This window comes from Pelophylax lessonae (genome assembly GCF_965119305.1).
Source record: "Pelophylax lessonae genome assembly, chromosome: 13".
In the NCBI taxonomy this organism is placed as follows: Eukaryota; Metazoa; Chordata; class Amphibia; order Anura; family Ranidae; genus Pelophylax; species Pelophylax lessonae.
This window is the reverse complement of record NC_138780.1, coordinates 86,746,816-86,770,405: the sequence shown is the minus strand read 5'-3', so window position 1 is coordinate 86,770,405 and position 23,590 is coordinate 86,746,816.

Below are 23,590 nucleotides of genomic sequence, written 5' to 3'. Positions count from 1 at the left end.
CCTCCATGTCATATTCCGCTCCAGGAGCTCCATCATAGCTCCTCGCTGTCGCTGGGAGGATGTTTTCTCCTCCGCTCGCCCCTTCCACCGTCATTTTCTCTCTACCCACCCTTGCCTCCTTCTCCGCGCAGCTCTCGATTCCCCCCTCTCTTTCGCACCCTCCATGTCATATTCCGCTCCAGGAGCTCCATCATAGCTCTTCGCTGTCGCTGGGAGGATGTTTTCTCCTCTGCTCGCCCCTTCCACCGTCATTTTCTCTCTTCCCACCCTTTCCTCCTTTTCCACGCAGCTCTCGATTCCCCCCTCTCTTTCGCACCCTCCATGTCATATTCCGCTCCAGGAGCTCCATCATAGCTCCTCGCTGTCGCTGGGAGGATGTTTTCTCCTCCGCTCGCCCCTTCCACCGTCATTTTCTTTCTACCCACCCTTGCCTCCTTTTCCACGCAGCTCTCGATTCCCCCCTCTCTTTCGCACCCTCCATGTCATATTCCGCTCCAGGAGCTCCATCATAGCTCCTCGCTGTTGCTGGGAGGATGTTTTCTCCTCCGCTCGCCCTTCCACCGTCATTTTCTCTCTACCCACCCTTGCCTCCTTCTCCGCACAGCTCTCGATTCCCCCCTCTCTTTCGCACCCTCCATGTCATATTCCGCTCCAGGAGCTCCATCATAGCTCCTCGCTGTCTCTGGGAGGATGTTTTCTCCTCCGCTCGTCCCTTCCACCGTCATTTTCTCTCTACCCACCCTTGCCTCCTTTTCCGCGCAGCTCTCGATTCCCCCCTCTCTTTCGCACCCTCCATATCATATTCCGCTCCAGGAGCTCCATCATAGCTCCTTGCTGTCGCTGGGAGGATGTTTTCTCCTCCGCTCGCCCCTTCCACCGTCATTTTCTCTCTACCCACCCTTGCCTCCTTTTCCGCGCAGCTCTCGATTCCCCCCTCTCTTTCGCACCCTCCATGTCATATTCCGCTCCAGGAGTTCCATCATAGCTCCTCACTGTCGCTGGGAGGATGTTTTCTCCTCCGCTCGCCCCTTCCACCGTCATTTTCTCTCTACCCACCCTTGCCTCCTTCTCCGCGCAGCTCTCGATTCCCCCCTCTCTTTCGCACCCTCCATGTCATATTCCGCTCCAGGAGCTCCATCATAGCTCCTCGCTGTCGCTGGGAGGATGTTTTCTCCTCCGCTCGCCCCTTCCACCGTCATTTTCTCTCTACCCACCCTTGCCTCCTTTTCCGCACAGCTCTCGATTCCCCCCTCTCTTTCGCACCCTCCATGTCATATTCCGCTCCAGGAGTTCCATCATAGCTCCTCGCTGTCGCTGGGAGGATGTTTTCTCCTCCGCTCGCCCCTTCCACCGTCATTTTCTCTCTACCCACCCTTGCCTCCTTTTCCGCACAGCTCTCGATTCCCCCCTCTCTTTCGCACCCTCCATGTCATATTCCGCTCCAGGAGTTCCATCATAGCTCCTCACTGTCGCTGGGAGGATGTTTTCTCCTCCGCTCGCCCCTTCCACCATCATTTTCTCTCTACCCACCCTTGCCTCCTTTTCCGCGCAGCTCTCGATTCCCCCCTCTCTTTCGCACCCTCCATGTCATATTTCGCTCCAGGAGTTCCATCATAGCTCCTCACTGTCGCTGGGAGGAAGTTTTCTCCTCCGCTCGCCCCTTCCACCGTCATTTTCTCTCTACCCACCCTTGCCTCCTTTTCCGCGCAGCTCTCGATTCCCCCCTCTCTTTCGCACCCTCCATGTCATATTCCGCTCCAGGAGTTCCATCATAGCTCCTCACTGTCGCTGGGAGGATGTTTTCTCCTCCGCTCGCCCCTTCCACCGTCATTTTCTCTCTACCCACCCTTGCCTCCTTCTCCGCGCAGCTCTCGATTCCCCCCTCTCTTTCGCACCCTCCATGTCATATTCCGCTCCAGGAGCTCCATCATAGCTCTTCGCTGTCGCTGGGAGGATGTTTTCTCCTCCGCTCGCCCCTTCCACCGTCATTTTCTCTCTACCCACCCTTTCCTCCTTTTCCGCGCAGCTCTCGATTCCCCCCTCTCTTTCGCACCCTCCATGTCATATTCCGCTCCAGGAGCTCCATCATAGCTCCTCGCTGTCGCTGGGAGGATGTTTTCTCCTCCGCTCGCCCCTTCCACCGTCATTTTCTCTCTACCCACCCTTGCCTCCTTTTCCGCGCAGCTCTCGATTCCCCCCTCTCTTTCGCACCCTCCATGTCATATTCCGCTCCAGGAGCTCCATCATAGCTCCTCGCTGTCGCTGGGAGGATGTTTTCTCCTCCGCTCGCCCCTTCCACCGTCATTTTCTCTCTACCCACCCTTGCCTCCTTCTCCGCGCAGCTCTCAATTCCCCCCTCTCTTTCGCACCCTCCATGTCATATTCCGCTCCAGGAGCTCCATCATAGCTCCTCGCTGTCGCTGGGAGGATGTTTTCTCCTCCGCTCGCCCCTTCCACCGTCATTTTCTCTCTACCCACCCTTGCCTCCTTTTCCGCGTAGCTCTCGATTCCCCCCTCTCTTTCGCACCCTCCATGTCATATTCCGCTCCAGGAGTTCCATCATAGCTCCTCACTGTCGCTGGGAGGATGTTTTCTCCTCCGCTCGCCCCTTCCACCGTCATTTTCTCTCTACCCACCCTTGCCTCCTTTTCCGCGCAGCTCTCGATTCCCCCCTCTCTTTCGCACCCTCCATGTCATATTCCGCTCCAGGAGTTCCATCATAGCTCCTCACTGTCGCTGGGAGGAAGTTTTCTCCTCCGCTTGCCCCTTCCACCGTCATTTTCTCTCTACCCACCCTTGCCTCCTTTTCCGCGCAGCTCTCGATTCCCCCCTCTCTTTCGCACCCTCCATGTCATATTCCGCTCCAGGAGCTCCATCATAGCTCCTTGCTGTCGCTGGGAGGATGTTTTCTCCTCCGCTCGCCCCTTCCACCGTCATTTTCTCTCTACCCACCCTTGCCTCCTTTTCCGCGCAGCTCTCGATTCCCCCCTCTCTTTCGCACCCTCCATGTCATATTCCGCTCCAGGAGTTCCATCATAGCTCCTCACTGTCGCTGGGAGGATGTTTTCTCCTCCACTCGCCCCTTCCACCGTCATTTTCTCTCTACCCACCCTTGCCTCCTTTTCCGCGCAGCTCTCGATTCCCCCCTCTCTTTCGCACCCTCCATGTCATATTCCGCTCCAGGAGCTCCATCATAGCTCCTCGCTGTCGCTGGGAGGATGTTTTCTCCTCCGCTCGCCCCTTCCACCGTCATTTTCTCTCTACCCACCCTTGCCTCCTTTTCCGCGCAGCTCTCGATTCCCCCCTCTCTTTCGCACCCTCAATGTCATATTCCGCTCCAGGAGTTCCATCATAGCTCCTCACTGTCGCTGGGAGGATGTTTTCTCCTCCGCTCGCCCCTTCCACCGTCATTTTCTCTCTACCCACCCTTGCCTCCTTTTCCGCGCAGCTCTCGATTCCCCCCTCTCTTTCGCACCCTCCATGTCATATTCCGCTCCAGGAGCTCCATCATAGCTCCTTGCTGTCGCTGGGAGGATGTTTTCTCCTCCGCTCGCCCCTTCCACCGTCATTTTCTCTCTACCCACCCTTGCCTCCTTTTCCGCGCAGCTCTCGATTCCCCCCTCTCTTTCGCACCCTCCATGTCATATTCCGCTCCAGGAGTTCCATCATAGCTCCTCACTGTCGCTGGGAGGATGTTTTCTCCTCCGCTCGCCCCTTCCACCGTCATTTTCTCTCTACCCACCCTTGCCTCCTTTTCCGCGCAGCTCTCGATTCCCCCCTCTCTTTCGCACCCTCCATGTCATATTCCGCTCCAGGAGTTCCATCATAGCTCCTCACTGTCGCTGGGAGGATGTTTTCTCCTCCGCTCGCCCCTTCCACCATCATTTTCTCTCTACCCACCCTTGCCTCCTTTTCCGCGCAGCTCTCGATTCCCCCCTCTCTTTCGCACCCTCCATGTCATATTTCGCTCCAGGAGTTCCATCATAGCTCCTCACTGTCGCTGGGAGGAAGTTTTCTCCTCCGCTCGCCCCTTCCACCGTCATTTTCTCTCTACCCACCCTTGCCTCCTTTTCCGCGCAGCTCTCGATTCCCCCCTCTCTTTCGCACCCTCCATGTCATATTCCGCTCCAGGAGTTCCATCATAGCTCCTCACTGTCGCTGGGAGGATGTTTTCTCCTCCGCTCGCCCCTTCCACCGTCATTTTCTCTCTACCCACCCTTGCCTCCTTCTCCGCGCAGCTCTCGATTCCCCCCTCTCTTTCGCACCCTCCATGTCATATTCCGCTCCAGGAGCTCCATCATAGCTCTTCGCTGTCGCTGGGAGGATGTTTTCTCCTCCGCTCGCCCCTTCCACCGTCATTTTCTCTCTACCCACCCTTTCCTCCTTTTCCGCGCAGCTCTCGATTCCCCCCTCTCTTTCGCACCCTCCATGTCATATTCCGCTCCAGGAGCTCCATCATAGCTCCTCGCTGTCGCTGGGAGGATGTTTTCTCCTCCGCTCGCCCCTTCCACCGTCATTTTCTCTCTACCCACCCTTGCCTCCTTTTCCGCGCAGCTCTCGATTCCCCCCTCTCTTTCGCACCCTCCATGTCATATTCCGCTCCAGGAGCTCCATCATAGCTCCTCGCTGTCGCTGGGAGGATGTTTTCTCCTCCGCTCGCCCCTTCCACCGTCATTTTCTCTCTACCCACCCTTGCCTCCTTTTCCGCGCAGCTCTCGATTCCCCCCTCTCTTTCGCACCCTCCATGTCATATTCCGCTCCAGGAGTTCCATCATAGCTCCTCACTGTCGCTGGGAGGATGTTTTCTCCTCCGCTCGCCCCTTCCACCGTCATTTTCTCTCTACCCACCCTTGCCTCCTTTTCCGCGCAGCTCTCGATTCCCCCCTCTCTTTCGCACCCTCCATGTCATATTCCGCTCCAGGAGCTCCATCATAGCTCCTCGCTGTCGCTGGGAGGATGTTTTCTCCTCCGCTCGCCCCTTCCACCGTCATTTTCTCTCTACCCACCCTTGCCTCCTTTTCCGCGCAGCTCTCGATTCCCCCCTCTCTTTCGCACCCTCAATGTCATATTCTGCTCCAGGAGTTCCATCATAGCTCCTCACTGTCGCTGGGAGGATGTTTTCTCCTCCGCTCGCCCCTTCCACCGTCATTTTCTCTCTACCCACCCTTGCCTCCTTTTCCGCGCAGCTCTCGATTCCCCCCTCTCTTTCGCACCCTCCATGTCATATTCCGCTCCAGGAGCTCCATCATAGCTCCTTGCTGTCGCTGGGAGGATGTTTTCTCCTCCGCTCGCCCCTTCCACCGTCATTTTCTCTCTACCCACCCTTGCCTCCTTTTCCGCGCAGCTCTCGATTTCCCCCTCTCTTTCGCACCCTCCATGTCATATTCCGCTCCAGGAGTTCCATCATAGCTCCTCACTGTCGCTGGGAGGATGTTTTCTCCTCCGCTCGCCCCTTCCACCGTCATTTTCTCTCTACCCACCCTTGCCTCCTTTTCCGCGCAGCTCTCGATTCCCCCCTCTCTTTCGCACCCTCCATGTCATATTCCGCTCCAGGAGCTCCATCATAGCTCCTCGCTGTCGCTGGGAGGATGTTTTCTCCTCCGCTCGCCCCTTCCACCGTCATTTTCTCTCTACCCACCCTTGCCTCCTTTTCCGCGCAGCTCTCGATTCCCCCCTCTCTTTCGCACCCTCCATGTCATATTCCGCTCCAGGAGCTCCATCATAGCTCCTCGCTGTCGCTGGGAGGATGTTTTCTCCTCCGCTCGCCCCTTCCACCGTCATTTTCTCTCTACCCACCCTTGCCTCCTTTTCCGCGCAGCTCTCGATTCCCCCCTCTCTTTCGCACCCTCAATGTCATATTCCGCTCCAGGAGTTCCATCATAGCTCCTCACTGTCGCTGGGAGGATGTTTTCTCCTCCGCTCGCCCCTTCCACCGTCATTTTCTCTCTACCCACCCTTGCCTCCTTTTCCGCGCAGCTCTCGATTCCCCCCTCTCTTTCGCACCCTCCATGTCATATTCCGCTCCAGGAGTTCCATCATAGCTCCTCACTGTCGCTGGGAGGAAGTTTTCTCCTCCGCTCGCCCCTTCCACCGTCATTTTCTCTCTACCCACCCTTGCCTCCTTTTCCGCGCAGCTCTCGATTCCCCCCTCTCTTTCGCACCCTCCATGTCATATTCCGCTCCAGGAGCTCCATCATAGCTCCTTGCTGTCGCTGGGAGGATGTTTTCTCCTCCGCTCGCCCCTTCCACCGTCATTTTCTCTCTACCCACCCTTGCCTCCTTTTCCGCGCAGCTCTCGATTCCCCCCTCTCTTTCGCACCCTCCATGTCATATTCCGCTCCAGGAGCTCCATCATAGCTCCTCGCTGTCGCTGGGAGGATGTTTTCTCCTCCGCTCGCCCCTTCCACCGTCATTTTCTCTCTACCCACCCTTGCCTCCTTTTCCGCGTAGCTCTCGATTACCCCCTCTCTTTCGCACCCTCCATGTCATATTCCGCTCCAGGAGTTCCATCATAGCTCCTCACTGTCGCTGGGAGGATGTTTTCTCCTCCGCTCGCCCCTTCCACCGTCATTTTCTCTCTACCCACCCTTGCCTCCTTTTCCGCGCAGCTCTCGATTCCCCCCTCTCTTTCGCACCCTCCATGTCATATTCCGCTCCAGGAGTTCCATCATAGCTCCTCACTGTCGCTGGGAGGATGTTTTCTCCTCCGCTCGCCCCTTCCACCGTCATTTTCTCTCTACCCACCCTTGCCTCCTTTTCCGCGCAGCTCTCGATTCCCCCCTCTCTTTCGCACCCTCCATGTCATATTCCGCTCCAGGAGCTCCATCATAGCTCCTCGCTGTCGCTGGGAGGATGTTTTCTCCTCCGCTCGCCCCTTCCACCGTCATTTTCTCTCTACCCACCCTTGCCTCCTTTTCCGCGCAGCTCTCGATTCCCCCCTCTCTTTCGCACCCTCCATGTCATATTCCGCTCCAGGAGCTCCATCATAGCTCCTCGCTGTCGCTGGGAGGATGTTTTCTCCTCCGCTCGCCCCTTCCACCGTCATTTTCTCTCTACCCACCCTTGCCTCCTTTTCCGCGCAGCTCTCGATTCCCCCCTCTCTTTCGCACCCTCAATGTCATATTCCGCTCCAGGAGTTCCATCATAGCTCCTCACTGTCGCTGGGAGGATGTTTTCTCCTCCGCTCGCCCCTTCCACCGTCATTTTCTCTCTACCCACCCTTGCCTCCTTTTCCGCGCAGCTCTCGATTCCCCCCTCTCTTTCGCACCCTCCATGTCATATTCCGCTCCAGGAGTTCCATCATAGCTCCTCACTGTCGCTGGGAGGAAGTTTTCTCCTCCGCTCGCCCCTTCCACCGTCATTTTCTCTCTACCCACCCTTGCCTCCTTTTCCGCGCAGCTCTCGATTCCCCCCTCTCTTTCGCACCCTCCATGTCATATTCCGCTCCAGGAGCTCCATCATAGCTCCTTGCTGTCGCTGGGAGGATGTTTTCTCCTCCGCTCGCCCCTTCCACCGTCATTTTCTCTCTACCCACCCTTGCCTCCTTTTCCGCGCAGCTCTCGATTCCCCCCTCTCTTTCGCACCCTCCATGTCATATTCCGCTCCAGGAGCTCCATCATAGCTCCTCGCTGTCGCTGGGAGGATGTTTTCTCCTCCGCTCGCCCCTTCCACCGTCATTTTCTCTCTACCCACCCTTGCCTCCTTTTCCGCGTAGCTCTCGATTACCCCCTCTCTTTCGCACCCTCCATGTCATATTCCGCTCCAGGAGTTCCATCATAGCTCCTCACTGTCGCTGGGAGGATGTTTTCTCCTCCGCTCGCCCCTTCCACCGTCATTTTCTCTCTACCCACCCTTGCCTCCTTTTCCGCGCAGCTCTCGATTCCCCCCTCTCTTTCGCACCCTCCATGTCATATTCCGCTCCAGGAGCTCCATCATAGCTCCTTGCTGTCGCTGGGAGGATGTTTTCTCCTCCGCTCGCCCCTTCCACCGTCATTTTCTCTCTACCCACCCTTGCCTCCTTTTCCGCGCAGCTCTCGATTCCCCCCTCTCTTTCGCACCCTCCATGTCATATTCCGCTCCAGGAGTTCCATCATAGCTCCTCACTGTCGCTGGGAGGATGTTTTCTCCTCCGCTCGCCCCTTCCACCGTCATTTTCTCTCTAAGCACCCTTGCCTCCTTTTCCGCGCAGCTCTCGATTCCCCCCTCTCTTTCGCACCCTCCATGTCATATTCCGCTCCAGGAGCTCCATCATAGCTCCTCGCTGTCGCTGGGAGGATGTTTTCTCCTCCGCTCGCCCCTTCCACCGTCATTTTCTCTCTACCCACCCTTGCCTCCTTTTCCGCGCAGCTCTCGATTCCCCCCTCTCTTTCGCACCCTCAATGTCATATTCCGCTCCAGGAGTTCCATCATAGCTCCTCACTGTCGCTGGGAGGATGTTTTCTCCTCCGCTCGCCCCTTCCACCGTCATTTTCTCTCTACCCACCCTTGCCTCCTTTTCCGCGCAGCTCTCGATTCCCCCCTCTCTTTCGCACCCTCCATGTCATATTCCGCTCCAGGAGCTCCATCATAGCTCCTCGCTGTCGCTGGGAGGATGTTTTCTCCTCCGCTCGCCCCTTCCACCGTCATTTTCTCTCTACCCACCCTTGCCTCCTTTTCCGCGCAGCTCTCGATTCCCCCCTCTCTTTCGCACCCTCAATGTCATATTCCGCTCCAGGAGTTCCATCATAGCTCCTCACTGTCGCTGGGAGGATGTTTTCTCCTCCGCTCGCCCCTTCCACCGTCATTTTCTCTCTACCCACCCTTGCCTCCTTTTCCGCGCAGCTCTCGATTCCCCCCTCTCTTTCGCACCCTCCATGTCATATTCCGCTCCAGGAGTTCCATCATAGCTCCTCACTGTCGCTGGGAGGAAGTTTTCTCCTCCGCTCGCCCCTTCCACCGTCATTTTCTCTCTACCCACCCTTGCCTCCTTTTCCGCGCAGCTCTCGATTCCCCCCTCTCTTTCGCACCCTCCATGTCATATTCCGCTCCAGGAGCTCCATCATAGCTCCTTGCTGTCGCTGGGAGGATGTTTTCTCCTCCGCTCGCCCCTTCCACCGTCATTTTCTCTCTACCCACCCTTGCCTCCTTTTCCGCGCAGCTCTCGATTCCCCCCTCTCTTTCGCACCCTCCATGTCATATTCCGCTCCAGGAGCTCCATCATAGCTCCTCGCTGTCGCTGGGAGGATGTTTTCTCCTCCGCTCGCCCCTTCCACCGTCATTTTCTCTCTACCCACCCTTGCCTCCTTTTCCGCGTAGCTCTCGATTCCCCCCTCTCTTTCGCACCCTCCATGTCATATTCCGCTCCAGGAGTTCCATCATAGCTCCTCACTGTCGCTGGGAGGATGTTTTCTCCTCCGCTCGCCCCTTCCACCGTCATTTTCTCTCTACCCACCCTTGCCTCCTTTTCCGCGCAGCTCTCGATTCCCCCCTCTCTTTCGCACCCTCAATGTCATATTCCGCTCCAGGAGTTCCATCATAGCTCCTCACTGTCGCTGGGAGGATGTTTTCTCCTCCGCTCGCCCCTTCCACCGTCATTTTCTCTCTACCCACCCTTGCCTCCTTTTCCGCGCAGCTCTCGATTCCCCCCTCTCTTTCGCACCCTCCATGTCATATTCCGCTCCAGGAGTTCCATCATAGCTCCTCACTGTCGCTGGGAGGAAGTTTTCTCCTCCGCTCGCCCCTTCCACCGTCATTTTCTCTCTACCCACCCTTGCCTCCTTTTCCGCGCAGCTCTCGATTCCCCCCTCTCTTTCGCACCCTCCATGTCATATTCCGCTCCAGGAGCTCCATCATAGCTCCTTGCTGTCGCTGGGAGGATGTTTTCTCCTCCGCTCGCCCCTTCCACCGTCATTTTCTCTCTACCCACCCTTGCCTCCTTTTCCGCGCAGCTCTCGATTCCCCCCTCTCTTTCGCACCCTCCATGTCATATTCCGCTCCAGGAGTTCCATCATAGCTCCTCACTGTCGCTGGGAGGATGTTTTCTCCTCCGCTCGCCCCTTCCACCATCATTTTCTCTCTACCCACCCTTGCCCCCTTTTCCGCGCAGCTCTCGATTCCCCCCTCTCTTTCGCACCCTCCATGTCATATTCCGCTCCAGGAGTTCCATCATAGCTCCTCACTGTCGCTGGGAGGATGTTTTCTCCTCCGCTCGCCCCTTCCACCGTCATTTTCTCTCTACCCACCCTTGCCTCCTTCTCCGCGCAGCTCTCGATTCCCCCCTCTCTTTCGCACCCTCCATGTCATATTCCGCTCCAGGAGCTCCATCATAGCTCCTCGCTGTCGCTGGGAGGATGTTTTCTCCTCCGCTCGCCCCTTCCACCGTCATTTTCTCTCTACCCACCCTTGCCTCCTTCTCCGCGCAGCTCTCGATTCCCCCCTCTCTTTCGCACCCTCCATGTCATATTCCGCTCCAGGAGCTCCATCATAGCTCCTTGCTGTCGCTGGGAGGATGTTTTCTCCTCCGCTCGCCCCTTCCACCATCATTTTCTCTCTACCCACCCTTGCCTCCTTTTCCGCGCAGCTCTCGATTCCCCCCTCTCTTTTGCACCCTCCATGTCATATTCCGCTCCAGGAGCTCCATCATAGCTCCTCGCTGTCGCTGGGAGGATGTTTTCTCCTCCGCTCGCCCCTTCCACCGTCATTTTCTCTCTACCCACCCTTGCCTCCTTTTCCGCGCAGCTCTCGATTCCCCCCTCTCTTTCGCACCCTCCATGTCATATTCCGCTCCAGGAGCTCCATCATAGCTCCTCGCTGTCGCTGGGAGGATGTTTTCTCCTCCGCTCGCCCCTTCCACCGTCATTTTCTTTCTACCCACCCTTGCCTCCTTTTCCACGCAGCTCTCGATTCCCCCCTCTCTTTCGCACCCTCCATGTCATATTCCGCTCCAGGAGCTCCATCATAGCTCCTCGCTGTTGCTGGGAGGATGTTTTCTCCTCCGCTCGCCCCTTCCACCGTCATTTTCTCTCTACCCACCCTTGCCTCCTTCTCCGCACAGCTCTCGATTCCCCCCTCTCTTTCGCACCCTCCATGTCATATTCCGCTCCAGGAGCTCCATCATAGCTCCTCGCTGTCGCTGGGAGGATGTTTTCTCCTCTGCTCGCCCCTTCCACCGTCATTTTCTCTCTACCCACCCTTTCCTCCTTTTCCGCGCAGCTCTCGATTCCCCCCTCTCTTTCGCACCCTCCATGTCATATTCCGCTCCAGGAGCTCCATCATAGCTCCTCGCTGTCGCTGGGAGGATGTTTTCTCCTCCGCTCGCCCCTTCCACCGTCATTTTCTTTCTACCCACCCTTGCCTCCTTTTCCACGCAGCTCTCGATTCCCCCCTCTCTTTCGCACCCTCCATGTCATATTCCGCTCCAGGAGCTCCATCATAGCTCCTCGCTGTTGCTGGGAGGATGTTTTCTCCTCCGCTCGCCCTTCCACCGTCATTTTCTCTCTACCCACCCTTGCCTCCTTCTCCGCACAGCTCTCGATTCCCCCCTCTCTTTCGCACCCTCCATGTCATATTCCGCTCCAGGAGCTCCATCATAGCTCCTCGCTGTCGCTGGGAGGATGTTTTCTCCTCTGCTCTCCCCTTCCACCGTCATTTTCTCTCTACCCACCCTTTCCTCCTTTTCCGCGCAGCTCTCGATTCCCCCCTCTCTTGCGCACCCTCCATGTCATATTCCGCTCCAGGAGCTCCATCATAGCTCCTCGCTGTCGCTGGGAGGATGTTTTCTCCTCCGCTCGCCCCTTCCACCGTCATTTTCTCTCTACCCACCCTTTCCTCCTTTTCCGCGCAGCTCTCGATTCCCCCCTCTCTTTCGCACCCTCCATGTCATATTCCGCTCCAGGAGCTCCATCATAGCTCCTCGCTGTCGCTGGGAGGATGTTTTCTCCTCCGCTCGCCCCTTCCACCGTCATTTTCTCTCTACCCACCCTTGCCTCCTTTTCCGCGCAGCTCTCGATTCCCCCCTCTCTTTCGCACCCTCCATGTCATATTCCGCTCCAGGAGCTCCATCATAGCTCCTCGCTGTCGCTGGGAGGATGTTTTCTCCTCCGCTCGCCCCTTCCACCGTCATTTTCTCTCTACCCACCCTTGCCTCCTTCTCCGCGCAGCTCTCAATTCCCCCCTCTCTTTCGCACCCTCCATGTCATATTCCGCTCCAGGAGCTCCATCATAGCTCCTCGCTGTCGCTGGGAGGATGTTTTCTCCTCCGCTCGCCCCTTCCACCGTCATTTTCTCTCTACCCACCCTTGCCTCCTTCTCCGCGCAGCTCTCGATTCCCCCCTCTCTTTCAAACCCTCCATGTCATATTCCGCTCCAGGAGCTCCATCATAGCTCCTCGCTGTCGCTGGGAGGATGTTTTCTCCTCTGCTCGCCCCTTCCACCGTCATTTTCTCTCTACCCACCCTTTCCTCCTTTTCCGCGCAGCTCTCGATTCCCCCCTCTCTTTCGCACCCTCCATGTCATATTCCGCTCCAGGAGCTCCATCATAGCTCCTCGCTGTCGCTGGGAGGATGTTTTCTCCTCCGCTCGCCCCTTCCACCGTCATTTTCTCTCTACCCACCCTTGCCTCCTTTTCCACGCAGCTCTCGATTCCCCCCTCTCTTTCGCACCCTCCATGTCATATTCCGCTCCAGGAGCTCCATCATAGCTCCTCGCTGTCGCTGGGAGGATGTTTACTCCTCTGCTCGCCCCTTCCACCGTCATTTTCTCTCTACCCACCCTTTCCTCCTTTTCCGCGCAGCTCTCGATTCCCCCCTCTCTTTCGCACCCTCCATGTCATATTCCGCTCCAGGAGCTCCATCATAGCTCCTTGCTGTCGCTGGGAGGACGTTTTCTCCTCCGCTCGCCCCTTCCACCGTCATTTTCTCTCTACCCACCCTTGCCTCCTTTTCCGCGCAGCTCTCTATTCCCCCCTCTCTTTCGCACCCTCCATGTCATATTCCGCTCCAGGAGTTCCATCATAGCTCCTCACTGTCGCTGGGAGGATGTTTTCTCCTCCGCTCGCCCCTTCCACCGTCATTTTCTCTCTACCCACCCTTGCCTCCTTTTCCGCGCAGCTCTCGATTCCCCCCTCTCTTTCGCACCCTCCATGTCATATTCCGCTCCAGGAGTTCCATCATAGCTCCTCACTGTCGCTGGGAGGAATTTTTCTCCTCCGCTTGCCCCTTCCACCGTCATTTTCTCTCTACCCACCCTTGCCTCCTTTTCCGCGCAGCTCTCGATTCCCCCCTCTCTTTCGCACCCTACATGTCATATTCCGCTCCAGGAGCTCCATCATAGCTCCTTGCTGTCGCTGGGAGGATGTTTTCTCCTCCGCTCGCCCCTTCCACCGTCATTTTCTCTCTACCCACCCTTGCCTCCTTTTCCGCGCAGCTCTCGATTCCCCCCTCTCTTTCGCACCCTCCATGTCATATTCCGCTCCAGGAGTTCCATCATAGCTCCTCACTGTCGCTGGGAGGATGTTTTCTCCTCCGCTCGCCCCTTCCACCGTCATTTTCTCTCTACCCACCCTTGCCTCCTTTTCCGCGCAGCTCTCGATTCCCCCCTCTCTTTCGCACCCTCCATGTCATATTCCGCTCCAGGAGCTCCATCATAGCTCCTCGCTGTCGCTGGGAGGATGTTTTCTCCTCCGCTCGCCCCTTCCACCGTCATTTTCTCTCTACCCACCCTTGCCTCCTTTTCCGCGCAGCTCTCGATTCCCCCCTCTCTTTCGCACCCTCAATGTCATATTCCGCTCCAGGAGATCCATCATAGCTCCTCACTGTCGCTGGGAGGATGTTTTCTTCTCCGCTCGCCCCTTCCACCGTCATTTTCTCTCTACCCACCCTTGCCTCCTTCTCCGCACAGCTCTCGATTCCCCCCTCTCTTTCGCACCCTCCATGTCATATTCCGCTCCAGGAGCTCCATCATAGTTCCTCGCTGTCGCTGGGAGGATGTTTTCTCCTCTGCTCGCCCCTTCCACCGTCATTTTCTCTCTACCCACCCTTTCCTCCTTTTCCGCGCAGCACTCGATTCCCCCCTCTCTTTCGCACCCTCCATGTCATATTCCGCTCCAGGAGCTCCATCATAGCTCCTCGCTGTCGCTGGGAGGATGTTTTCTCCTCCGCTCGCCCCTTCCACCGTCATTTTCTTTCTACCCACCCTTGCCTCCTTTTCCACGCAGCTCTCGATTCCCCCCTCTCTTTCGCACCCTCCATGTCATATTCCGCTCCAGGAGCTCCATCATAGCTCCTCGCTGTTGCTGGGAGGATGTTTTCTCCTCCGCTCGCCCCTTCCACCGTCATTTTCTCTCTACCCACCCTTGCCTCCTTCTCCGCACAGCTCTCGTTCCCCCCCTCTCTTTCGCACCCTCCATGTCATATTCCGCTCCAGGAGCTCCATCATAGCTCCTCGCTGTCGCTGGGAGGATGTTTTCTCCTCTGCTCGCCCCTTCCACCGTCATTTTCTCTCTACCCACCCTTTCCTCCTTTTCCGCGCAGCTCTCGATTCCCCCCTCTCTTTCGCACCCTCCATGTCATATTCCGCTCCAGGAGCTCCATCATAGCTCCTCGCTGTCGCTGGGAGGATGTTTTCTCCTCCGCTCGCCCCTTCCACCGTCATTTTCTTTCTACCCACCCTTGCCTCCTTTTCCACGCAGCTCTCGATTCCCCCCTCTCTTTCGCACCCTCCATGTCATATTCCGCTCCAGGAGCTCCATCATAGCTCCTCGCTGTTGCTGGGAGGATGTTTTCTCCTCCGCTCGCCCTTCCACCGTCATTTTCTCTCTACCCACCCTTGCCTCCTTCTCCGCACAGCTCTCGATTCCCCCCTCTCTTTCGCACCCTCCATGTCATATTCCGCTCCAGGAGCTCCATCATAGCTCCTCGCTGTCGCTGGGAGGATGTTTTCTCCTCTGCTCTCCCCTTCCACCGTCATTTTCTCTCTACCCACCCTTTCCTCCTTTTCCGCGCAGCTCTCGATTCCCCCCTCTCTTGCGCACCCTCCATGTCATATTCCGCTCCAGGAGCTCCATCATAGCTCCTCGCTGTCGCTGGGAGGATGTTTTCTCCTCCGCTCGCCCCTTCCACCGTCATTTTCTCTCTACCCACCCTTTCCTCCTTTTCCGCGCAGCTCTCGATTCCCCCCTCTCTTTCGCACCCTCCATGTCATATTCCGCTCCAGGAGCTCCATCATAGCTCCTCGCTGTCGCTGGGAGGATGTTTTCTCCTCCGCTCGCCCCTTCCACCGTCATTTTCTCTCTACCCACCCTTGCCTCCTTTTCCGCGCAGCTCTCGATTCCCCCCTCTCTTTCGCACCTTCCATGTCATATTCCGCTCCAGGAGCTCCATCATAGCTCCTCGCTGTCGCTGGGAGGATGTTTTCTCCTCCGCTCGCCCCTTCCACCGTCATTTTCTCTCTACCCACCCTTGCCTCCTTCTCCGCGCAGCTCTCAATTCCCCCCTCTCTTTCGCACCCTCCATGTCATATTCCGCTCCAGGAGCTCCATCATAGCTCCTCGCTGTCGCTGGGAGGATGTTTTCTCCTCCGCTCGCCCCTTCCACCGTCATTTTCTCTCTACCCACCCTTGCCTCCTTCTCCGCGCAGCTCTCGATTCCCCCCTCTCTTTCAAACCCTCCATGTCATATTCCGCTCCAGGAGCTCCATCATAGCTCCTCGCTGTCGCTGGGAGGATGTTTTCTCCTCTGCTCGCCCCTTCCACCGTCATTTTCTCTCTACCCACCCTTTCCTCCTTTTCCGCGCAGCTCTCGATTCCCCCCTCTCTTTCGCACCCTCCATGTCATATTCCGCTCCAGGAGCTCCATCATAGCTCCTCGCTGTCGCTAGGAGGATGTTTTCTCCTCCGCTCGCCCCTTCCACCGTCATTTTCTCTCTACCCACCCTTGCCTCCTTTTCCACGCAGCTCTCGATTCCCCCCTCTCTTTCGCACCCTCCATGTCATATTCCGCTCCAGGAGCTCCATCATAGCTCCTCGCTGTCGCTGGGAGGATGTTTACTCCTCTGCTCGCCCCTTCCACCGTCATTTTCTCTCTACCCACCCTTTCCTCCTTTTCCGCGCAGCTCTCGATTCCCCCCTCTCTTTCGCACCCTCCATGTCATATTCCGCTCCAGGAGCTCCATCATAGCTCCTTGCTGTCGCTGGGAGGACGTTTTCTCCTCCGCTCGCCCCTTCCACCGTCATTTTCTCTCTACCCACCCTTGCCTCCTTTTCCGCGCAGCTCTCTATTCCCCCCTCTCTTTCGCACCCTCCATGTCATATTCCGCTCCAGGAGTTCCATCATAGCTCCTCACTGTCGCTGGGAGGATGTTTTCTCCTCCGCTCGCCCCTTCCACCGTCATTTTCTCTCTACCCACCCTTGCCTCCTTTTCCGCGCAGCTCTCGATTCCCCCCTCTCTTTCGCACCCTCCATGTCATATTCCGCTCCAGGAGTTCCATCATAGCTCCTCACTGTCGCTGGGAGGAATTTTTCTCCTCCGCTTGCCCCTTCCACCGTCATTTTCTCTCTACCCACCCTTGCCTCCTTTTCCGCGCAGCTCTCGATTCCCCCCTCTCTTTCGCACCCTCCATGTCATATTCCGCTCCAGGAGCTCCATCATAGCTCCTTGCTGTCGCTGGGAGGATGTTTTCTCCTCCGCTCGCCCCTTCCACCGTCATTTTCTCTCTACCCACCCTTGCCTCCTTTTCCGCGCAGCTCTCGATTCCCCCCTCTCTTTCGCACCCTCCATGTCATATTCCGCTCCAGGAGTTCCATCATAGCTCCTCACTGTCGCTGGGAGGATGTTTTCTCCTCCGCTCGCCCCTTCCACCGTCATTTTCTCTCTACCCACCCTTGCCTCCTTTTCCGCGCAGCTCTCGATTCCCCCCTCTCTTTCGCACCCTCCATGTCATATTCCGCTCCAGGAGCTCCATCATAGCTCCTCGCTGTCGCTGGGAGGATGTTTTCTCCTCCGCTCGCCCCTTCCACCGTCATTTTCTCTCTACCCACCCTTGCCTCCTTTTCCGCGCAGCTCTCGATTCCCCCCTCTCTTTCGCACCCTCAATGTCATATTCCGCTCCAGGAGATCCATCATAGCTCCTCACTGTCGCTGGGAGGATGTTTTCTCCTCCGCTCGCCCCTTCCACCGTCATTTTCTCTCTACCCACCCTTGCCTCCTTCTCCGCACAGCTCTCGATTCCCCCCTCTCTTTCGCACCCTCCATGTCATATTCCGCTCCAGGAGCTCCATCATAGTTCCTCGCTGTCGCTGGGAGGATGTTTTCTCCTCTGCTCGCCCCTTCCACCGTCATTTTCTCTCTACCCACCCTTTCCTCCTTTTCCGCGCAGCACTCGATTCCCCCCTCTCTTTCGCACCCTCCATGTCATATTCCGCTCCAGGAGCTCCATCATAGCTCCTCGCTGTCGCTGGGAGGATGTTTTCTCCTCCGCTCGCCCCTTCCACCGTCATTTTCTTTCTACCCACCCTTGCCTCCTTTTCCACGCAGCTCTCGATTCCCCCCTCTCTTTCGCACCCTCCATGTCATATTCCGCTCCAGGAGCTCCATCATAGCTCCTCGCTGTTGCTGGGAGGATGTTTTCTCCTCCGCTCGCCCCTTCCACCGTCATTTTCTCTCTACCCACCCTTGCCTCCTTCTCCGCACAGCTCTCGTTCCCCCCCTCTCTTTCGCACCCTCCATGTCATATTCCGCTCCAGGAGCTCCATCATAGCTCCTCGCTGTCGCTGGGAGGATGTTTTCTCCTCTGCTCGCCCCTTCCACCGTCATTTTCTCTCTACCCACCCTTTCCTCCTTTTCCGCGCAGCTCTCGATTCCCCCCTCTCTTGCGCACCCTCCATGTCATATTCCGCTCCAGGAGCTCCATCATAGCTCCTCGCTGTCGCTGGGAGGATGTTTTCTCCTCCGCTCGCCCCTTCCACCGTCATTTTCTCTCTACCCACCCTTGCCTCCTTTTCCGCGCAGCTCTCGATTCCCCCCTCTCTTTCGCACCCTCCATGTCATATTCCGCTCCAGGAGTTCCATCATAGCTCCTCACTGTCGCTGGGAGGATGTTTTCTCCTCCGCTCGCCCCTTCCACCGTCATTTTCTCTCTACCCACCCTTGCCTCCTTCTCCGCGCAGCTCTCGATTCCCCCCTCTCTTTCGCACCCTCCATGTCATATTCCGCTCCAGGAGCTCCATCATAGCTCTTCGCTGTCGCTGGGAGGATGTTTTCTCCTCCGCTCGCCCCTTCCACCGTCATTTTCTCTCTACCCACCCTTTCCTCCTTTTCCGCGCAGCTCTCGATTCCCCCCTATCTTTCGCACCCTCCATGTCATATTCCGCTCCAGGAGCTCCATCATAGCTCCTCGCTGTCGCTGGGAGGATGTTTTCTCCTCCGCTCGCCCCTTCCACCATCATTTTCTCTCTACCCACCCTTGCCTCCTTTTCCGCGCAGCTCTCGATTCCCCCCTCTCTTTCGCACCCTCCATGTCATATTCCGCTCCAGGAGCTCCATCATAGCTCCTCGCTGTCGCTGGGAGGATGTTTTCTCCTCCGCTCGCCCCTTCCACCGTCATTTTCTCTCTACCCACCCTTGCCTCCTTCTCCGCGCAGCTCTCAATTCCCCCCTCTCTTTCGCACCCTCCATGTCATATTCCGCTCCAGGAGCTCCATCATAGCTCCTCGCTGTCGCTGGGAGGATGTTTTCTCCTCCGCTCGCCCCTTCCACCGTCATTTTCTCTCTACCCACCCTTGCCTCCTTCTCCGCGCAGCTCTCGATTCCCCCCTCTCTTTCGAACCCTCCATGTCATATTCCGCTCCAGGAGCTCCATCATAGCTCCTCGCTGTCGCTGGGAGGATGTTTTCTCCTCTGCTCGCCCCTTCCACCGTCATTTTCTCTCTACCCACCCTTTCCTCCTTTTCCGCGCAGCTCTCGATTCCCCCCTCTCTTTCGCACCCTCCATGTCATATTCCGCTCCAGGAGCTCCATCATAGCTCCTCGCTGTCGCTGGGAGGATGTTTTCTCCTCCGCTCGCCCCTTCCACCGTCATTTTCTTTCTACCCACCCTTGCCTCCTTTTCCACGCAGCTCTCGATTCCACCCTCTCTTTCGCACCCTCCATGTCATATTCCGCTCCAGGAGCTCCATCATAGCTCCTCGCTGTCGCTGGGAGGATGTTTTCTCCTCTGCTCGCCCCTTCCACCGTCATTTTCTTTCTACCCACCCTTTCCTCCTTTTCCGCGCAGCTCTCGATTCCCCCCTCTCTTTCGCACCCTCCATGTCATATTCCGCTCCAGGAGTTCCATCATAGCTCCTCACTGTCGCTGGGAGGAAGTTTTCTCCTCCGCTCGCCCCTTCCACCGTCATTTTCTCTCTACCCACCCTTGCCTCCTTTTCCGCGCAGCTCTCGATTCCCCCTTCTCTTTCGCACCCTCCATGTCATATTCCGCTCCAGGAGCTCCATCATAGCTCCTCGCTGTCGCTGGGAGGATGTTTTCTCCTCCGCTCGCCCCTTCCACCGTCATTTTCTCTCTACCCACCCTTGCCTCCTTTTCCGCGCAGCTCTCAAATCCCCCCTCTCTTTCGCACCCTCCATGTCATATTCCGCTCCAGGAGTTCCATCATAGCTCCTCACTGTCGCTGGGAGGAAGTTTTCTCCTCCGCTCGCCCCTTCCACCGTCATTTTCTCTCTACCCACCCTTGCCTCCTTTTCCGCGCAGCTCTCGATTCCCCCCTCTCTTTCGCACCCTCCATGTCATATTCCGCTCCAGGAGCTCCATCATAGCTCCTCGCTGTCGCTGGGAGGATGTTTTCTCCTCCGCTCGCCCCTTCCACCGTCATTTTCTCTCTACCCACCCTTGCCTCCTTTTCCGCGCAGCTCTCGATTCCCCCCTCTCTTTCGCACCCTCAATGTCATATTCCGCTCCAGGAGTTCCATCATAGCTCCTCACTGTCGCTGGGAGGATGTTTTCTCCTCCGCTCGCCCCTTCCACCGTCATTTTCTCTCTACCCACCCTTGCCTCCTTTTCCGCGCAGCTCTCGATTCCCCCCTCTCTTTCGCACCCTCCATGTCATATTCCGCTCCAGGAGTTCCATCATAGCTCCTCACTGTCGCTGGGAGGAAGTTTTCTCCTCCGCTCGCCCCTTCCACCGTCATTTTCTCTCTACCCACCCTTGCCTCCTTTTCCGCGCAGCTCTCGATTCCCCCCTCTCTTTCGCACCCTCCATGTCATATTCCGCTCCAGGAGCTCCATCATAGCTCCTCGCTGTCGCTGGGAGGATGTTTTCTCCTCCGCTCGCCCCTTCCACCGTCATTTTCTCTCTACCCACCCTTGCCTCCTTTTCCGCGCAGCTCTCGATTCCCCCCTCTCTTGCGCACCCTCCATGTCATATTCCGCTCCAGGAGCTCCATCATAGCTCCTCGCTGTCGCTGGGAGGATGTTTTCTCCTCCGCTCGCCCCTTCCACCGTCATTTTCTCTCTACCCACCCTTGCCTCCTTTTCCGCGCAGCTCTCGATTCCCCCCTCTCTTTCGCACCCTCCATGTCATATTCCGCTCCAGGAGCTCCATCATAGCTCCTTGCTGTCGCTGGGAGGATGTTTTCTCCTCCGCTCGCCCCTTCCACCGTCATTTTCTCACTACCCACCCTTGCCTCCTTTTCCGCGCAGCTCTCGATTCCCCCCTCTCTTTCGCACCCTCCATGTCATATTCCGCTCCAGGAGTTCCATCATAGCTCCTCACTGTCGCTGGGAGGATGTTTTCTCCTCCGCTCGCCCCTTCCACCATCATTTTCTCTCTACCCACCCTTGCCTCCTTTTCCACGCAGCTCTCGATTCCCCCCTCTCTTTCGCACCCTCCATGTCATATTCCGCTCCAGGAGTTCCATCATAGCTCCTCACTGTCGCTGGGAGGATATTTTCTCCTCTGCTCGCCCCTTCCACCGTCATTTTCTCTCTACCCACCCTTGCCTCCTTTTCCGCGCAGCTCTCGATTCCCCCCTCTCTTTCGCACCCTCCATGTCATATTCCGCTCCAGGAGCTCCATCATAGCTCCTTGCTGTCGCTGGGAGGATGTTTTCTCCTCCGCTCGCCCCTTCCACCGTCATTTTCTCTCTACCCACCCTTGCCTCCTTTTCCGCGCAGCTCTCGATTCCCCCCTCTCTTTCGCACCCTCCATGTCATATTCCGCTCCAGGAGTTCCATCATAGCTCCTCACTGTCGCTGGGAGGATGTTTTCTCCTCCGCTCGCCCCTTCCACCGTCATTTTCTCTCTACCCACCCTTGCCTCCTTTTCCGCGCAGCTCTCGATTCCCCCCTCTCTTTCGCACCCTCCATGTCATATTCCGCTCCAGGAGTTCCATCATAGCTCCTCACTGTCGCTGGGAGGATGTTTTCTCCTCCGCTCGCCCCTTCCACCGTCATTTTCTCTCTACCCACCCTTGCCTCCTTCTCCGCGCAGCTCTCGATTCCCCCCTCTCTTTCGCACCCTCCATATCATATTCCGCTCCAGGAGCTCCATCATAGCTCCTCGCTGTCGCTGGGAGGATGTTTTCTCCTCCGCTCGCCCCTTCCACCGTCATTTTCTCTCTACCCACCCTTGCCTTCTTTTCCGCGCAGCTCTCGATTCCCCCCTCTCTTTCGCACCCTTCATGTCATATTCCGCTCCAGGAGCTCCATCATAGCTCCTTGCTGTCGCTGGGAGGATGTTTTCTCCTCCGCTCGCCCCTTCCACCGTCATTTTCTCTCTACCCACCCTTGCCTCCTTTTCCGCGCAGCTCTCGATTCCCCCCTCTCTTTCGCACCCTCCATGTCATATTCCGCTCCAGGAGTTCCATCATAGCTCCTCACTGTCGCTGGGAGGATGTTTTCTCCTCCGCTCGCCCCTTCCACCGTCATTTTCTCTCTACCCACCCTTGCCTCCTTCTCCGCGCAGCTCTCGATTCCCCCTCTCTTTCGCACCCTCCATGTCATATTCCGCTCCAGGAGCTCCATCATAGCTCCTCGCTGTCGCTGGGAGGATGTTTTCTCCTCCGCTCGCCCCTTCCACCGTCATTTTCTCTCTACCCACCCTTGCCTCCTTTTCCGCGCAGCTCTCGATTCCCCCCTCTCTTTCGCACCCTCCATGTCATATTCCGCTCCAGGAGCTCCATCATAGCTCCTTGCTGTCGCTGGGAGGATGTTTTCTCCTCCGCTCGCCCCTTCCACCGTCATTTTCTCTCTACCCACCCTTGCCTCCTTTTCCGCGCAGCTCTCGATTCCCCCCTCTCTTTCGCACCCTCCATGTCATATTCCGCTCCAGGAGTTCCATCATAGCTCCTCACTGTCGCTGGGAGGATGTTTTCTCCTCCGCTCGCCCCTTCCACCATCATGTTCTCTCTACCCACCCTTGCCTCCTTTTCCGCGCAGCTCTCGATTCCCCCCTCTCTTTCGCACCCTCCATGTCATATTCCGCTCCAGGAGTTCCATCATAGCTCCTCACTGTCGCTGGGAGGAAGTTTTCTCCTCCGCTCGCCCCTTCCACCGTCATTTTCTCTCTACCCACCCTTGCCTCCTTCTCCGCGCAGCTCTCGATTCCCCCCTCTCTTTCGCACCCTCCATGTCATATTCCGCTCCAGGAGCTCCATCATAGCTAATCGCTGTCGCTGGGAGGATGTTTTCTCCTCCGCTCGCCCCTTCCACCGTCATTTTCTCTCTACCCACCCTTGCCTCCTTTTCCGCGCAGCTCTCGATTCCCCCCTCTCTTTCGCACCCTCCATGTCATATTCCGCTCCAGGAGTTCCATCATAGCTCCTCACTGTCGCTGGGAGGATGTTTTCTCCTCCGCTCGCCCCTTCCACCGTCATTTTCTCTCTACCCACCCTTGCCTCCTTTTCCGCGCAGCTCTCGATTCCCCCCTCTCTTTCGCACCCTCCATGTCATATTCCGCTCCAGGAGCTCCATCATAGCTCCTTGCTGTCGCTGGGAGGATGTTTTCTCCTCCGCTCGCCCCTTCCACCGTCATTTTCTCTCTACCCACCCTTGCCTCCTTTTCCGCGCAGCTCTCGATTCCCCCCTCTCTTTCGCACCCTCCATGTCATATTCCGCTCCAGGAGTTCCATCATAGCTCCTCACTGTCGCTGGGAGGATGTTTTCTCCTCCGCTCGCCCCTTCCACCGTCATTTTCTCTCTACCCACCCTTGCCTCCTTCTCCGCGCAGCTCTCGATTCCCTCCTCTCTCTCGCACCCTCCATATTACATCCAGCTCCAGGAGCTTCATCATAGCTCCTCGCTGTCGCTGGGAGGATGTTTTCTCCTCCGCTCGCCCCTTCCACCGTCATTTTCTCTCTACCCACCCTTGCCTCCTTCTCTGCGCAGCTCTCGATTCCCCCCTCTCTTTCGCACCCTCCATGTCATATTCCGCTCCAGGAGCTCCATCATAGCTCCTCGCTGTCGCTGGGAGGATGTTTTCTCCTCCGCTCGCCCCTTCCACCGTCATTTTCTCTCTACCCACCCTTGCCTCCTTCTCTGCGCAGCTCTCGATTCCCTCCTCTCTCTCGCACCCTCCATATTACATCCAGCTCAAGGAGCTCCATCATAGCTCCTCGCTGTCGC